The following is a 19187-nucleotide window of genomic DNA, read 5'->3' on the forward strand; positions in this document are numbered from 1 at the left end:
TTGAAAAACAAAAATTTCATGTTTAAAAGTTACGGAAACCGTTCATAGGGCTCATACAGGTGGCCGGCTGTGAGTTTTCTTTTGGCCAACTGGCTTATTACAAGACATGTGTTGAGGCAGGGATGGCAGAGCCAGGCAGATTTGACTTAGGTGCATCTCAGATAGAACTGGGTTGTTGGCTAGGGCTATTTGAGGTACACACAAAAAGCTCAAACCGACTATTGGCATGTGGGCAGGTGTTTCATTAAGCATAAAAGGCCAGAATTAATTATGCTTTGTGGCCAGGCAGTGGAGGGATTTATGTGTGTCATTAAAAGATAGTCTTCTCCCTTTGAAGGGCTGCAGAGGCAGGGAAAGACCTGGGTGTTGTAGAGCTGCAGTGGCTGATGACTCATGCTGCAGATAACATTCCAGTTTTCTTTTTTTCTGGTCTTTTTTTTTTTTTTCCTTTAGTACTGGGAAAATAAAAGTATTCATATTCTACTTATTGGGAAGAATTACTTCTGAAATTGACATCCAGAAACTCTGGAAAATACTCACGGGCCTTTTTCTGGGGGACTAAGGTCTTAAAGCCCTGCATATGATCTAATTACCTTTAAATAACAACTTTACCACTGCAGAAATGACCCCCCATCACCACATGACCGTATCGACAGCTTCTTTCTGCATTCTGTTGTCCCTGTCCTGGCCATCCGTCTGACCTAGGAGCTCTGTGTCTGTGGGAGCTAAAAGATGTGTGACGAGCCTGAGACTGGGAGAGAGCAACAGCTGCTCACTTGTAAATTGGTCCTCTTCTTGCCTCTTTCTTTCAAAAGTTACTTTTCCCCTAGGTTTGCTTACACTGAGTGCATATTCTCTCAAAATATCCACACATTGGTTTTTAAGCACTCTTTTCCCATGAGAATATCATTTTGTCAAATCCTCATTTGTTGTGGCTCGTTACTGTTGTTATTTTCTCCTCGTTATTGAAGAGTCATGACATTGACATTATTGGACAGTAATAATAATGGGCAACTGATTGGGGTCAGTCATCTCAGAGAGAGTTGCTAGAGGAATTGACTAGAAAAGGACATGCAGATGCTCCATTTCCACAAAACAAAATTTTTATGAATTCTTATAGTTATATAATTCTCAAAACAATTCCACGGAAGGAGAACATGAACTGTTTACATTACCCCTTTTTATTTATGTGTTTGCCTTTGCCCCATGCCGTGGAGTCTGCTGGGTGGCTTTCCAGCAAGAAGCCACTTGCCTCCTCGCTCGCGCCCTGAGGCCGTGTATGGTGCCCGAGCTATCCCCCCAGGCCCCCGAGGTGGAGCATGTGGACTGCAGTGGGAATGACTACATCCTGCCCCCCTCTCCAGAGTGATTGGTTTGAAATGAGGTGTGTCACCCAGGCCAGTCACATCCTAGGACTTTTGCTGGGAATGCATTTTCCTGTTGCATGTAAGTGATAGGCGTATAGTACTAGGGTCTACTGTGTTCAGGAGGGAGCCAGGATAGAATCAAAATAATGCCCAAGAAGGCAGTGCAGGGACCTGGAAAGAACGTAGATTCTGGGTGAAGTTCTCAGTTACATTGGCCTTCCCTGTTTTCACCAGGTTGAGTTGGGTGTTGTGTCACCTGACTGGGGAAATACCCAGTTACTGTGCTTGACAGCTCAGGGCTGGTTGTAGAGCAGTTCTCCCACTGTTTTCCATCATTCTGTATTGACTCCATGCCGTGAGTCTGTACTGGGGGGCCCCTTGACAGCTCAGGTGTGGTTGTAAAGCATTTCTCCTACTGTTTTCCATCACTCTGTGTTGACCGCATGCTGTGAGTCCTTACCAGGGCCCGGCTGGACATAAAGGTCGTGTACCTCCTGTACTTTTATGAGAAACGATGGACTCCTGCCGAATATGCCCTGGAACCTCTCTCCTCCTGAACTTGATGTTCTTGGTGAGGAAGACCAGAACTGTGATACTGTGAGTACTTTTGGTGAAGAAAGTGCTCTTTTCTTAAAATGAAAAGAAATCTTGAGTTATTAAGAGTCCTTTAGAGGAAAGGAGATAAAAAAGAAAGAAAGATAGAAAGAAAACATAAAAAGTATTACAGGAAAGAAAGAAAGGTAAAGAGAAGTAAGATTTGACCAAAAGGAAAGTCCAAGGCAATGGAACAATCGATAACAAAAATAAAAGGGAAAAACATAAATAACTAGAGTAGGAAGACAGAATCTTTTAAAAAATCACAGAAGAAAAAGAGGAACAAGGAAAACATAAAGACAAGGGAAGATGCCCAGGCACTGGCTGGCAGAGGGTGGAGGACGGCAGCAGTGTCACAGGAGGAAGGAGCTGGAGGCACGAGGTCCAGCTGGTGGCCGAGGCAGACCATCCTGGAGAAGGAGACAGATTCACACGGCAGACTTTTTTTATAAAATACGTCTTATGTTTCAACATTAGTGAAAGCTGCCTCAATAAATCCAATGTAAATCCTTTCCTGGGGAATGCTGAGATTGTTAGGTCTCAAACAATGAGGATTTCTTGGATAGAAACTGGCAGACATAGAAGGGAGGTGGAGGAGCCTTGGACACAGTGTAGGTAGCACAGCTACCCGATTTTACAGGTGGGTACTAGTAGATTAGTGACTTACCAAAGGATGCCCGACCCTTTGAGTTGCAGTCCATTCTGCTGTACGGTAGGACTTCAGGGCGGCAATTAAAAAATACTCCTATTCAACTAGGTCTGGTTGAGTCCAGAAAAAGAGCTTTACTATCTGTGGCAATGTCAATTTTATAATCAAAGTGAGCTCACACTCTGTCTTTCCTGACTTTAAAAATTTGAAAATAATTTTCTTTCTCTTTGATAAATCTCCTGTGGGTCTTTGTTTTGCTTTGTTTTTTGGCCTGTGAGAAGCCTGGAGAGCAGACTAGGCCTCTGACCAATGGCTCTGGCTTCCCCAGAGCCACAGAGTGGAAATATTTTGAAGCTTCCCTTTTAGTACTTTTCCTTTCTTATTTGATTCTCTTTCTCAACTGGGACCCTGTGGACTTTACCAACTCTCCTATCAACAAACAAGACAAATTATGACATGCTAACTGTCCCATGGGTGTTTTATTTTATTTTATTTTATTTATTTATTTATTTATTTATTTGTGGGTTTTTTTGGCCGGGGCTGGGTTTGAACCCGCCACCTCCGGCATATGGGACCAGCGCCCTACTCCTTGAGCCGCAGGCGCCGCCCGGGTGTTTGATTTTGAAATAAAGATATAATTGCAATGGTTTTATAGAAGGTTTTATGGTCTACATCGAACTCAGATTCGGGGGTAGAATGTAGGCTTTGGGGCCAGGCTGGCAGCAATCTTGTCCCCCTCTTGACCAGCTAGTCCTGCTCTTTCGTCTGCAGAGAGGTCAATAGTTTACCACCCCAGGACCAGTGAGGGAACGCTCGGTCACCCTCACACGTTAAGTTCTTAGAAATGCACAACGATATCATTATTATTATTATGTGTGTTGAGAGAAATGTGAAGGAACCTTAGAATGAGAAAGGCATTGGTCACCCTTATGTTTTCAGTATAATCCACGGAGAAGGTGAGATACTGCAGTGATTTTGAAAGAGAGGAAAGGGGGCAAATAAAGAAAGAAAGAAAGAAAGAAAGAAAGGAAGGAAGGAAGGAAGGACAAACCCAGATCAGATCGGGGGAGCCTGAATGAAGGAAGTGAGGAAGTAAGTCCCGTGTTGTGCTTATTTGGGAATTGTTATTGTCACGGAAAATAGCTCTATGATATGAGAAAAAAGAAACACTGAGAATGGCAAATATGTTTTTCTCAAAGTTCTTATACATCTTTTATGTTGCTTAGAAGAGAGGATATCAAAAAATTTTTCATCAGTATGAAGCCGTATTTACACACACACAGGTCTGAAGTCAGCCGGGACGTTTCAGTCTTTTCTGAAGACTCTGTACTCGGGTCAGAAGTGGTGGTTTTGGTGGTCAGGCTATAGGAAGAACAGATACCATAGTCACCTTTTTAAAAAAAAAACACTTTTATGTAACGTGGTCTTTCAAATCATAGGTTTATTTGGATACTCATTTGCTATTTGTTCCTCTTAGTCCTCTGCATTATAAATGCAAACTAATTTGTAAAAGAAAAACAATGTTACAAAATTAAATATTTTGTTTGGACCTAATATCTTGAAATCTTACATTAATGGAATTTCTTTGATTGGGATGTGCTAGGCTGTCATCTGTGCAGTCATTTCTTCTCTTATTTTTGGAAAAGAGGAATGCACATTTGCTTTTCTGAAGCTCTTGGAGATTCTTGTCTCATTAAGTATTTATCTTTGGAAGAGTAACAGATCACATTTTGAAATCAGAAAGGACCCTTTCCCTGTGTCTCTAAGCATAAATATCTATCACCAGCAAGCAAAACAATTTTGTTTAAAGAACACATTAGATAGCCCGAAGCAACAGGTCGAAAACCCTACAATTAGAATCTCATGTTATCACTTATCTTAAAATAATGAAGAAAGAATACAGCTATTGAGATAAAACCAGAAGAACAAACTCTTTAAGAATTTTCTCAAAAGCTTCGCACTGCCTGAGCACCTGTTATCCCAGCACTTTGACAAGCCAAGGCAAGAGGCTGACCTCCAGCCTGGGTGACAGAGCAAGACCCTCCCCTAAAACAAGTAAATAAAAAGAAGACTCCACTGTGGTTTTCTTTGGTGTTTTGTCAAATTAGCAATCATTAGAAAGTGTTCACTAATAACTGGTGTACTTTAACTTCTTCATTTCTAACAGGAGAAGAAAGACATGTCCCTTACTGCCAGGATGCGTATGTGATCTATGAGAACCCAGATTCCTGGGCTTTTCTTTCTGCATCCCTTTAAGGAATTTATTTTAAAATATGAAGCCATAAACATAAGATTATTTATGAGTAAAATTTATCAGATTATCTGTTTAATCAGAAACAACATACATGTTAATGCAGAGTTGCTTTTCTCTAGTCCAGAATCCTGATTAGACTTTTTATGTAAAGCCTACGTAGTGGTACACCAGGATGGCTTTTGGTCGCTTTTGAGACCATTGTGTTAAATCTATTTTATTTTAAAATTCTGTCATTATGAAAAAAAATACTGCTTATCTCTAGACAGTGCTAAAATCTCCGGGCAAAATTAGCACAAATCCCAGAAAAACGAGGCTTTATTGGAATAGTTTCTCTACTTCGAGGGCCATGAATTCCTTATCCTCTTTTCTCTAGTTGTTATTAAATAGTATATAATAATATGAGCATTCTTTTGAAATTAAAATCCCAAGTTTTCTTTTGGGAATCAGGATAAAAGGAAGGGAGACACCCCACACTCCCATTTCTCCATTCCCCTCCCCAGACAGCTTGACTTTCAGTTTAAGCTTTACAGAAGAAGGGAAGAAAATTAATCTGTGGGCACCAGCAGCCTTGGGTCCCCAGCCAGTAGGTTGTCTGTTATACTCATTCATGTGGGAGAAGAGAGCCACACTCTTCTCCCAAACAGCTGTGCAATTGCTACAAAATGCTTGAAGAAGTCCCCACCCAGCCCGGGAGTCCCACGGTTTCCTGACCACCGCCGTGGGGTCAGCAGCCACATTGCATGGTACCTTCCCTAGTGCTGTGGCCACTCCCCCTGCACCCTCCTCTGACTCAGTCTGCTCACTAGAACAGACATGGTAAATCAGGGCTGCTTTTTGAGTCAAATCCATTTGATCGGGAGAAGCTGCCTGGAAAGTGGGAAGAGCTGCAAGCCCGCCTTGGGCGTGGCAGGGAAGGGGGCAGCAGTGTGGCATGAGGTCTGCGTAAAAGTCAGAGGTGGTGGCTCCAGCGGCCGGCCTCTGGAAAGAACAGAACACAGGCAAAGAGGGATTGCATTAAATCATTGTCTTAAAATAAACATGAGTCATCGCTTTTAGTTTGATTTTCCTCCATTTTTTTTCTCCCTTCACAAAAACATAAAAGCATGGTTATCTTGCTATTGAAGGAGGAAAATTGAGAAATATCCTCATTCTGGACTAGCATTTACTTTTTATTTAGAAGGACTGAGTCAATGCATGTAGAATCCCAATATTTGGGAAAAGAGCAACAAAAGAATTATGCTATATTTTGCCCCCCAAAATCCGAGAAGGTAATATTATCTCCACTTTGCCAGTGGAGAAGCTGACAGCCAAGAAGGCTCAGCGGTTGTTAGAAAAGATGCCACCGAGCCTTTGTTTGGTTGGCTTTGCTGCCACTCATTCCACTGTTGTTTTCCCCTTTCTTTAGTGTCGTTTGAGATCACCCAGGTCAGACCCTGGGATGACGCTCATTTGCACGTTGGGCTGTTTGCTTCCTCATCACACTTGAATTATATGAAATAAACAGGTTACAGAAATGTTAAATGGCTCCTGTAAACCACAGACTCAAGTCCCAGGTAGGGCCTTGCCAGTGCTTCACTTTAAATTATCATCCTTCCTCTTTGTTTTTACCAAAATCTATTTAATTTCCACCTAGGGAAGATGATTGAATTATTAATGTTTGTGTCTATAAGAATAATATAAACATGCACATATCTGGGTTCAGAACTGCAAGTATGCGTCTAGGTTGACCATTTTCTTTGGTTTCTTAATTAAAAGCAGAAGAGAGACTTTATTTTAAATTCATTTTTAGTGAATTAACATGATGCTTAAGGAGCTTCAGAAAGGCAGCTGCCTAGGAGACCCTATTACGATCACTCACTTTCTCAGTAAGTCCTTTTTATTTCCTAGTAAATTTTTTAAAGAAGAAAACATATTTACCACGTGATTATTATATAACACTACTGTTATATATATTTTTTCTTTTTCAATTATTGTAGTTAGAAAACAGCTATAGATGATATACAAATGAATGGATTGGCTATGCGTCAATCAAAAACCTCTTTACTAAAATAGGCAGCCAGCCCACAGGCTGTATTTTTCCAGTCTCAGATCAAAACAATCCTACATGCAGTTCAGGCTAAATCATGGATTTAACCTTTGGCATCTCATGAACTGTGTCATCTGACTTACAGAACGTAAGGAATAAAAATACCAGTGCAGGGCGGCACCTGTGGCTCAGTGAGTAGGGCGCCGGTCCCATATGCCGGAGGTGGCGGGTTCAAACCCAGCCCCGGCCAAAAAAAAAACCACAAAAAAAAAAAAAAAAAATACCAGTGCAGGCTGACAATACTGTGATCTCTGTTCCTTGGTTACCTATTCAGTTTTCATGAGTAAATGATCATAAACAAGAATTGCCTTATTTGGAGTACTGTGTAATATTTCAGGCCTCTCCAGCTCAGTAAATGGCAATTCCTGTGTTACAGCTCCTCTGGGCCAAAAACACTGGCGTCTTTACTGATGTCTTTTTCTCGCTCAGTCCATAACCAGCATGCCAGCAATTCTGATTCTACCTTCCACATATGTGCAGACTGTAGCCTCTTCTCACAGTCCACATCCTGTCCACTGTGGCCCCAGCACTGTCCTCTCTTCCTTGGATTATCATGATGGCCTCCTCACTGGCTTGCCTGGTGCCAGGCGTCCCTGTGTCTGTGCCTTGTACAGCGGCCCCAGGGGCCCCATCTCCTAGCCAGTAACTCCTTCACGAGTTTCCTGCACCTCTCAGGTTCAGAGCCCGGGACTTTACAGTGGAACCCCAAGCCCTTCATTTTTCCTGCCAACTTTTCCCATTTCTGTGTCTCTCGTGCCTCATTTCTGTGTTATAATTGATGTCAAAGATAAACAGAGAGGGACGTTACTTGAGTGGCCAGGACAGGTTTTAGGGCAGGGAGAAGAGTTTGAGTTCAGATGAGCTGAACTCAACCTTGCTCTGTGCAGAAACACCTGGCATTTTAAAGGGACATTTAGGGAATGGGAAGGAGGGTAAGTGTGGGTTCATCAGAGTCAGGGATGACGTTACCAAGGGGTGACGTCAGTGTGATTAGCCAGCTGTGTGCGCTGCTAGAAATTGTGAAAGTCCTGTGTACGTCCCTCCACTGAGATGGGAGACGGAGGCCTCATTCCTGGGTGTTGTCTGGAACAAACAGTGGATTATTTTTGCCAGGCTTGAGTTTTCTTAAACAAGAGTTTTAAGGGGGGCATAAGGCCATCTTTGGGATAAAGAAATGAGCTGTTAGAAACTGTGCTACTGTTTGTTCAAGTCTTTGCAGGCCCAGGTTGAGGCCTAGTTGAGAGAGTGCTCAGAAGACCTGGCTAAAGATTAGTCAAGGAGATAACCTTTGTCAGTCTAAACACACAGAAGTCTAATTCTACCACTCGCTGACTTCAAGATATTGGCAATATACTTCAACCTTAATGTGCTTCAGTTTTCTCCCATCTGTAAAATGGGGATAATAATAGTTCCTGTCTGATAGGGCTGTGGTCAATGAACAGGTGCAAAGCTCAGTTGATGCTCAGTCAGTAAAGTTAGTCATTATTGTTTCTTCTCTGAAGTACATTTCCATGGAGGAGTTAAGAGGTGTTATCAAGTAACTAATGGAAGGCCTATATGATGAAAATATCCTAGAAGACTTGAAATAAAGAATTACAGAGGATCAACTTGAGCATGAAAGACTCATTGTGAGAATAACACCTCGGTCAGTTCTATAGTCGTAATTTTCTACAGCATATTGTAGAAATAACTAGAATCTTCATTTCTCTCTTTGTTAGGAAAATCTTTGTGGACATAGTAAGTTTTGGAGAACATGGTTCAAAGGCTAGGGAGAAAGATTGTGAAAAAAAATTTATGATCCCTATAAAGGCACCGTTCTAGAAATAATGGTATAAACAGATGAAGTTATCAGAACCTCAACTTTTATAATGTTGTGTTTAAAAGAATGTACCAATCATTCAAGGTACAATTCACTAAAAGATGGGGCATTTACATACCTCAGGCATCAAAACCCATCACTTTTAAACATATAAAATACAATTCAAAGTGAAGTTGTTTAAAATAAAATTATGAAAAGGTTTCTGGTGTATCACATGGATCTCCAAAGGCCAGTGCATAAAGCATCTGAATATTTCAGTCAACAGGATAATTTTAAATATACAATGCTCTGCCTTATAACATTGTTTGTCAGCAGTGGACACTGCATACAACGGTAGTCCCAGGAGGCTATCACGGAGCTGGAAATCCCTGTGGCCTGGTGGTGTCGTAGCTGTGGTGGCATCGTAAGTGACACCTAAGCGACATTGTGCTTGTGGTGATGCTAGTGTTAACAACCACTCTGCCCCGCCAGTCATGTGGAGCATAGCACATACAATATGTGGTACTTAATGCTTGATAATGACAATAAACCAGTATGTTAGTGGTTCATGTACACGTTATTTACTACAGGATAATTTTTATCATTAGTTTAGAATGTGCTCCTCCTGCTTAAAAAAAAAAGAGTTAACAATAAACCAGCCTCAGGCAGGTCCCTCAGGAGGGGTTTCAGAAGAAGGCAGTGTTACCACAGCAGGTGACAGCTCCATGGGTGTTACTTTACCCAAATACCTTCAGGGGGCCTAGATGTAGGGGTGGAAGACAGTGATACTGATAGTCCAGACCCTGTGGAGGCCGAGGCTAATGTGTGTGTGTGTTTTAAACAAAAAGTCCAAAAAGTAATAAAAAAAAAAAACTGTTGAAAAATTGAAAGAAGTTTGTAGAAGAAAGGTATGTAAAGAAAAAATTTTATACAGATGGACAATGTGTTTGTTTTTTTGAGCTGCATGTTATTACACAAGAGTCAAAAAATTTTAAAAAAATGAATATTTATAAAGCAAAAAGTTTCAGTACACTAAGGTTAATTTATATTTGAAGAAAGAAAAATTTTTAAATAACTTTAGCGCGTACAGAGTTGTTTAAGTCTGTGGTTGTAAGATGCCCCGGGCTTTCAAACTCATGCACCACTCACTCCCTCATCACCCAGAACAACTGCATTCATGGCTCCTGCTGTGTACAGGTGTACCATTTGTTTATGTTTGCACCATGGTTTTGACTGTGCTTAGACCAGAAACAGCCCTGTGTCACAGCTGCCTGCAGTACTGAGCACAGTAACACACTGTATAGGTTTGTAGCCCAGAATCAAAAGTCCTGCCCCCATGGCCTGGGTGTGCAGGAAGCCGTACTGTCCAGGTTGGTGTGAGTCCTCTTCATGGAGTTCCAGCAGGAATGGAATCACCTGAGGACTTGTTTCTCAGAACATGTCCCCATCTTTGTGATGTGGGACTGTGTTTAATGTATGGTAAATTTAATCTCATTTATCTTATATTGTAGGAAGAAGATATAAATTCTTTTCTAATGTGTTTAGAACACTGATTAAAAATTAGATAGGTAGATATTGAGAAATTTTAGCTGATTATAGTAATTAGAGTTTTTATGCTCTCACCCACTGATGATGATAATCCAGTAAAAATGGAAATAGATCCAAAAAAGTCATGGAAAACTTAGCTACTTAGAAATTAAAGACCATTTTTTTTAGCACACACATGAAAGAAGGAGAAAAATCAAAACTAAAATTTTAAATTGGTCTAGAGAGTAATGACAAGGAAAAGACATGGAAATAAAACCCATGAGACCTACCCAGTACAATTAGCACAGAAAAATCGATAACCTTAAATTCTTTCATATAGAAAAAAAATAGGATAAAGTAAAATATAATGTAATCTAAATGTAAGTTGTATATATAAATGTTCATTTTAAGAAATGAGGGTAAAGCAATAGAATCAATGAAAATAAAGAGTGAAAATAAAAACTGAAAATTATAAATAGGTTTAAAAAATAGAAAGGACAAACACAATAAGAAACCATTTATTTGAAATGTCCTTTAAAATGAATAAACTCAGGGGAAATCTAACTAAGGATGGAAAAAATGCCATCCCACTGAATCCAAGGGCCACTTATCCTGCCAGATGTTACATTATTAAGGATTAGAAATAACAAGGAAGAATTTTTAGTTGTGCCACACGTATACAAACTTTTCAAGATGAGAATTATTTAACCAAGAACAGACTGTGAATGATTAAAAATACAAAGGCCAGGGAAAGGTTTGATATTCCAAGAAAACCAAGAGGTCCTTACAGAGAAGACACGTGGCCCCAAAAGACAAGTGGAAAATGCTAATGTTCAATTAACAAAATGACAAAAGTTCAATCCTGTTAATAACCAGAGAGATTAAAGCCAAGGAAAAACAATAGAATTTTTTACCATTCATTTGGCAAAACTTGAAGGAGCTATGACCTGTAGTATGCAGAGCTTTTAAAGGGAGAAGACATGGAGCCTCTTACACATCACTGATGGCAGCAGGCACAGGCCCAAGTGTTTGAGGAAAGTTAGCTAGAATTATCTTTTTTTTGAGACAGAGTCTCACTTTGTCACCCTCTGTAGAGTGCGGTGGCATCACAGCTCACAGCAACCTCCAGCTCTTAGGCTTAAGCGATTCTCTTGCCTCAGCCTCCCAAGTAGCTGGGACTACAGGTGTCCACCACAACACCCGGGTATTTTTTTATTGCAGTTTGGATGGGGCCGGGTTTGAACCTCGGTATATGGGGCCAGCACCCTACTCACTGAGCCACAGGCGCCACCCTAGAATTATCTTTTAAGTAAAAATATTCATATCCTTAAAATTTGGGAAGACCATTCCACAGAACAGAGCCAGGGTCTCCCTCTGTCACCCAAGTGGATGTGCAGAGGTGTGATTCTAGCTCTCTAAACCTTGAAATCTGAGCAACCCTCCCACCTTGGCCTCCTAAGTACATAGGGCTCCAGGAGCATGCCACCACACCCAGGTCATTTTTTAAAGATTTTCTTTTTTATAAGGATGTGATCTTTCTGTGTTGCCCAGGCAAGTCTTGAATTCCTGGCCTCAAGCAATCCTCCCTCCTTGGCCTCTCACAGTGCTGAGCCTGCAGGCTGCAGCGCCACTCCCAGCTGCATTCTACAGAGTGTCGGGCAGGGAGCTGAAGTCTTGCATTTTGTCTGCCTCTCTTGCCCTAGAAGTATCGCCATTGTACATTAAGTGAGAAAAGTAAACTGCAGTCTCACATGTGAAGGACGATTTCATCTTAAGAAACATTAACAACAACAAAAGCCCAATAAATGTGTGTCTGTCTGGTTATATATTTCTATTATGGGCTTGGAGGAAGCTGAAAAGAGGCACATCAGTCTCTAAACATGGGTTCCCTTGAAACAATGCAGAGGATGACAGCAAATTTAGAGGTATATATATCTAAGGTGTTTTATCCTTAAAAAGATCGTCTATTATTTTGTAATTGTTAAAAATTAATAAAGAAGTAAATGGTATTACAAACAAGGAGGGTGCAGCTGGATCTTCTGCCCTTCAGTATGAATCCCTGATGCTTCCGAAATCTCTAGAGGAGCTTTCCATACGATGCCTCTAATTGATAAATTTTTAATTCTCCTCTTCTTTACAACAGTGCTGTTAAGGGAACTGGATTAATTAAAAAAATTAGGAAATTTGGCACACATATAGAGACACAGAGCCTGATTGCAGGGCGTCATTTTTCTGTTGCCGTCTGTCTGAAGCTATCTGTGAAAGGCAGCCGTACATATCTTCCCACAGTAGCAAGAAAAGCGATTCTCTTTGCACCTGTTAGCCACCAGAAAAATTCTCTTTGTTTCACTTATTTTCAGATTTATGTAGTCTGAATTAATATTTTAATAACCCTATTCAAGGAAACCATTTGGAACCGTTCCCTGTGAATGTTGCATTCTTTAAGCAAAAACGCAGAGCACACCGTTTTAAGGCACAGAACGCTCTTCACAGGTAACGTATTCATCACGTACAAAGGGGCAGATCTGATGTGCAGGTTAGAGGTAGAGCTCTGCCTTAGCAGGTGAAAGTCACCCCATCCAACTATCCTCTCAGCACTTTCAAAGAGAGGGGTATAAAAATAACAAGTAGACTTCTATTGTATAACGTGTCATACTCCAACCCTCAGCGAATCCAGTATTATTTGAAAACATTTGCCATAGCAACATTGATTTACAAAGGGCATAGGATGTTTCTGAGAGATTAGAGTGTTTGCTTCCGTTGATTTCAGAAGCATGCACAATTAACCTTTAACAACCTGACTTAACACACAGACACACACACACATATATATTGGCAAAAGCTTGACTTAATTATTCTTAAATGTTATCATTTGGAAATAGAATCCAAAGCGAAACAATAAAATCTTAACAAAAACTGACATCAAATTTGGTGGAAAAGACCATTAAAACAATGTAGCTTTCACTATTCATGGGAATAAAAATGATTTTGAGTGGTAAGCTATCCTGAATTATGGCTAAATCATTTGCTTCCAACTGAATGATCATTTTGATATGACAAATGCAAATTCTCTGTTCGCCTCACTATTTCTACGCCTGTTGTCAACAGTTATAATATTCAGCTTCCCCATTTTGGACATGTTAAAATATTAATTTTGTCTCCTTAATGTATTTTTCATCGATGCTGTGACAGTCTGCGCAGATTTATGACTGCTGCGCTTTCATCCATGTGATTCAGACTGGCAGGCGGACACAGCGGATGTGAGAGAGAGAGGAGAGGTCGGTAGCCTGAGTAAGCACAAGTGATAAAGAGGCGCCTGCAGTGGGGTCAGACAAGTTTAGAAGTTAAAAAATTGCCTCTGAATTGTTTCTCTGCTATCATAACCATTCCATAATGCAACATGGAGAAATTTATGCTTGGGGGTGAGGAAATTATGTTTCTGCCCTAATAGCGTATAGTCAAGAGCAAAAAATGTATCTTATTCGACATGAATTCTTTGACTCTGCCAGAAGGAAATACTGTTTTATCTTCCTCCTATCATTTTTCTAATCGGCACACCAAGCTTGGACCTTGAAGCCCACAGCAGTTGGGTATACGGGGACGTCCAGTCCTTCAATCAATTATGACAGGAGTCACTTGAAATAAATACGGTATTTCATATAGTTACTGTCCACAGTATGTCGCTTTTCACTGTAGTTTGTAACGGCCTGTAAACCTTCTGCGTTAGCTAAAGAGATTTAGAGCACCACTGAATCAAATAAAAGCCAAATTTAGCATTGTTTCATACCTTGTTATCTGCCGCTGCTTGAAGACGCCACGTTTACTGGAAGACGGAGTACCATTTATTTCCCCCACTTCCCTCTTTCTTTAACCATGTATTCCCCAACCTTCAAAAATATCAATCATCAAAAAAGGTTGAATTTAATATATGAATATTAGAATATATTAATCTAAGATAGTCTCCTTGCATTTGTAAAAAATAAACTCTCCATCACACATCTATCAGTCAAGAGCTGTACAGAGAATGGAGATTAGCAGACCCATGACTCACTGCCCATTTACACTTGTTATGAAGGAGAACATTAATTAAATTAAGAATGATCTTGTCTATTCATTGCAGAAGTCAGTTCCAGAAATTGAGAATGAGATTTTTCTGAGATAAATTCAAACCTTCTAGCAAAAAGCAAAGATATTATAATATATATATTATTTGTAATAGAATTCATTCAAGCATAGATAACATTTTTAGTAGCTTTGCCAGAGTATTGAAATGTGCACAAATTTGAAATGATTTTCTAACTTTTCTTCTTCTAAATATCACTCTGTCAGGCCATTTCCCCTCATGGTCTTTCATCAAATAATCTATGACACCATTGTTCTTTATATTTATTTTTCTATATTTAAGCGTCAGTCAACATATTACAGACTGTGTATCCTTTTCCGTATGAAGCTACCTGAGTCTCTCAAACTGACCATCTGTAAGTGCCATAATAATTTATATCACTCTTAAGGACCTATTGTGCAGTCACTTATGAGTGATGAATTTTTATGTTTTAAATCTCACACTGAAGGATCTGACCCCAGTGGCTGCATCTTACTTATCTTCATGCACAATTTTGTCAGTGTTTGCTCAGACTGAGTGAACAAATATTATGATCTGTATTTAAGAGAAGCCAGCTTCTACCTCTCCAGGAGAAAAGAATATGGACTGGTCGTCCAGTATTTTGTATAATTTCTTGTACACAAAAGGCCCTCAGTATTTGTTGATTAATAGATCTTCCTCGAATCCACACTTAGCTGTTTCTTCTGCTCTTGAGTAAAGGTAGGAAGGAAAGTTGGCCCATGACCCATACGATGTAGTGGAGATTGGTGAGGCTGTGTCCCCAGCGCCTTGCATGGTGCCTGACACTTAGTCGGCATTAATAAATATCTGTTAGGCCTTGACACTTATGGATTGTCACTGTGGTAAGCATGCAGTTCGTCCTCACCAACACTCATGTTGAAAATTGATTCCAGTATGGCCGTGTTGGGAGGTGGGGCCTGATGGGAGGAGTTGGGTCTATTCTCAGGAATGGATTGAAGTCCTCCTTCCTGGGAGTGAGAGAGAGGGAGGGAGGTGGGTTAAAACAAGTCTGCCTTCTTCTGTCTCTCCTTCCTGCTTTCTCCCTGCCGTGGGATGATTTCTTTGCACAAACCCACGCCCTTCTGCTATATGGCATAAACTGAAGGGGCCTGACCAGATGCAGCTGTCCAGCGTGGAACTTCCCAGCCAGCAGAATCGTCAGCCAAATAAACTTGTTTTCTTTATAAGTTGTCCATGCCCAGGTGTTGTGTTATAACAACACAAAGTGGACTAAGACAGCTTTGAAAGTTGTGTCCTTTAGTTAAGGCACAGAGCAAATACAGATTGGTCAGCCACTTGGACTTCAAAGGGATTTATAGTTTAGTACCACGTCATCTTTTTAGGTCAGAATGGTTGGAATTGCACTTGACTGTGGACCTCCGTAGGTCTAAATCACAGGCATCTACAATTCCTTGCATTTCTTCCTTTGAAGTGTCACCTGCATTTGTCCTTTTGTGTCTGTCCCAGCCACACTGGATCCTTTTATTCCTTGGGCTATATGCTGCCTCTGATGGTGAGCTTAGATCTCGCTGAGATGGCTCTTCCCTCCTGTTTAACCTGGTCACTACCTTCCTGCCCATGGGCTCTCAGCCTGGGTATCCCTGCATCAGAGAGGCTGCCCCTAACCACCTCCTGTCGTGGTTCCTGTCCCTCACCTGTGCACCCCCCCCCCAGCACCCCATGCCTCTTCCTTCAGGATCAGGGTTATGTTTGTTAATGTTTTTATTCAGTTCACGCCTCTCTTTCCTCAGCCCACTGCAGATGCTCAGACCCCAAGCACGTCCGAGGTGCTCATCCCTGAACCCCCATCTAGTGCAGAGCCTGGCAGAGCAGACTTGGGGTCTGTCTGTGGGATGGGCAGCTGTATGGGGTGGGTGCCTATCTGAATAGGCGGATCCCCTGCTGCCCTCTGGGAAGACACACTGCGCGCTGCCCTCCAGCTCCCCATCTGTTTCAAGCTCCACTGCGGCCCTCCCACTGCGTCCTCCCGGCTCACCCTCACTCCGTCGAGTGTTCCCGTCAAGCCCTGCACCCAGGTTTCATGCCCCTCACCCTTTTGCTCCCCAGACTAACATCACTTCTAAACAGGTCTATTAATAAACTCTAATTTAGATCAAATTAGAATTCTCTGACCTAAATTAGAATTCCAAAAGCGGAATTCCCTTCATCTTCCCAGGCCTTTGGTTGTCTGGCTGTACTCGACTCCCTTTCTCAGAACTCCCTGAAACCTTCCCTCCGTGGCTGAGTCCGGTCACCTCCCTCTCTGCTTCCACCGCACTTGCTCCCATGTCAGGGTTTTGTTCAGACTCTTCAGACCAGTTTTCAGCTCAGAATGTCCTCCGACTTCTGTCTGCCCCACCATCCCCTCCCCTGTGAGACTCCACTGCTCTGCACCGGGGCTTCTCAGAAAGTGAGAGGAGCCCCAGTCACTTCTTTTCTGTTTGTTTTTTGCTTTTTGTGTTTTGTTTTTATTTGAAATGATACTTTTATTTAAAATACCTTTTTGCAAATATTACAATTTTGGGCATTAACATGCTAAAATCCTATGAATACTTGGCACGCAAACCTTCAGTGCCTGTAAGAGGAAGGCGGATTTAGGATTTAAGAACAAAATGTTTTACAAATAAAATGTTTTAATAAATTTCAGTACTTCCTTTTGTTTTTGAGGCTCTCGTTTTATAATATTTGCAACACTAAGAGATGGCAGACCAGACACGGAGTCAGGACAGCCTCCCCTGGCCGCTCCTCACGTCCTTCCTGCCGTCTCCAGCCCTTTCCATGCTGTGAGAGGCTGACCTCTGTGGACTGCCTCCTGGGGCTTCCTCCATCTCCAGCTTCCAGTGGGCTTTAGTTTGTAGGAAGCTGGCAAAAGCCTGGCAAGGACTAAGAGAAGGAGGCCATGAGTCCTCCTCTGCTGGGGGCAGACTGAGCATGGCGAGGAGGAGGCGGCCAGGGGTCCTCCTCTGCTGGGGGCAGGCTGAGCCTGGCGAGGAGGAGGCGGCCAGGGGTCCTCCTCTGCTGGGGGCAGGCTGAGCATGGCTGTGCTTCTCAACTGATGGCGCAGGACCTGTCATCTTCAGCCATTTCTGGTTTTTGTGACTTGTCCCCTTTTTGCCTCATAGGTCTTTAGGTGGCAACAGGTAGTTGTTTGATAAACCTGTGGCGTGCTTTAGCATCCCTGGTCCTTTCCCTTAACCTAGACATCCTTATCCTCGGGTCATTGGTTAAATTCTTCTCCATTGCTGCTTTCCTCTGTGTTCTAAAGGAACCTTGATTGATACCATTTAAATAGTTAAGTATAGCAAATTAATTCTTTCCTTATAGAAATGGTAACGTGTCATATACAGTGCCATTAGCAAGATAATTATAGGATTTGTAAAATACATTCATTTGTTGTGCCTTACAGGTGTGGGGTCTGGACTCAAGGTGAAAGTTATAAAATGAGCATCATCCCTCCTCCATCCTAGCTAGAGTTTCTGACTCTGCATGATTTCGTTAGAAGAAAAGGCCCTCTGTGAACGCAGCACAGCCAGATGGCCCTCCTGCCCTGGTCAGTGCTCTGGGACCAAGTCAGCCCTCTGGTCTGTCCCTTCCTGGAATTCCTATTGCTTTTCTGACTTTACCACAAGGTTTAATACTTCACTGCTCCTGATGGTGAGCTTAGATGTGCTTCCAAGTTCCTGAAGGGAAAGAATATTTTGTATCTATTTTTATGCCCCAGGAGCAAAAAATATATATAGAATAAACATTTGCTGCTAAGTTTGTAATTGTTGGGTTGATTGGTTGGGTAAGAAAGATTCTTGTGGATGAGCTGTATCTTTCTGATATTTTAAATATTTTAATGGAAAATATAATATCTGACATATACAAAGTTGAAATGCTTTTCTAATGAACGCACACATATTTTCTGATTATTAACTTGTGATCAATCTTATTTTATCTTTATTTCCCTACTTTCTTCCTACCCCTACACATACACTGAATGAAGTTGATGCAGCCGCTAGCCAAGCTTTTTAAACCCTTAAGTACAGTTATATTTCTATACTGTTTATGTTCTGTAACTTCTGGACATAAAAGGTCACGTTTTCTTATAACACCTGCTAAAGGCCATTGACTTGAGAAGCTTAGTTATGTAATGGTAATTTAGGGTTGTTAAGTTTTATTGTATTTCTCATGCTGTGTCTGCCTTCCTGTTTGTGTGTATGTAAGCTTGAGAAAACCTGAGGAAATAAAGCTGAGTTTAAAGCACTGAATTTACTTTTTTACTTGAGTATTAGGGAATCTTCAAGCTGGCCTTAGGAAGAGTACTCGGCAGGGAAGTGCATCATCTGTGTTCACAATGTCAAATGCGCTGACAGCAAGTAGAACTATGTCGGAAAATGGGCATTTGCGGTTTCTACAGCTATTTAGTTCATTACAATCATAACTCCATTAACTGCGTGACCAGTATCCTCCCCAGGCATTTAGAAGACAACCTATAGAGAGTCGTTCGTTTTCTTAAATTATTAATAGTGTCTTTGAATGGAAGTTGGAAATTCCAGTGGGATAAATCTGGTGTAGTAGCCTTTAGAAATATAAATAAAATGCTTAAAGGAAAAAATGACTCAGTGTTCCAGAGCTATTTTTGTAGGAACAGGCCCTTTATGAAAGCTTATTAATCATGTACCACAACCAAATCCGACAGACTAATTCACTGTGTACCCAGTTCCTGTGCCAGGTGATCTTTGGGAATGTAAGGAAGAAGAAATCAAGGTTTCAGCCTTTAAAACACAATTCAATAGCAGGAAAC

The 19187-nt window shown here is 41.3% G+C and overlaps 1 protein-coding gene across 8 annotated transcripts in view; it reads left to right on the forward strand.

The window, feature by feature from the left end:
• PAM (peptidylglycine alpha-amidating monooxygenase) overlaps positions 1-19187 on the forward strand; it is a 282185-nt gene that overhangs the window by 116160 nt on the left and 146838 nt on the right. The gene's annotated exons all lie outside the window — the stretch shown is intronic.

Source organism: Nycticebus coucang, chromosome 17 (assembly GCF_027406575.1).
Source record: "Nycticebus coucang isolate mNycCou1 chromosome 17, mNycCou1.pri, whole genome shotgun sequence".
In the NCBI taxonomy this organism is placed as follows: Eukaryota; Metazoa; Chordata; class Mammalia; order Primates; family Lorisidae; genus Nycticebus; species Nycticebus coucang.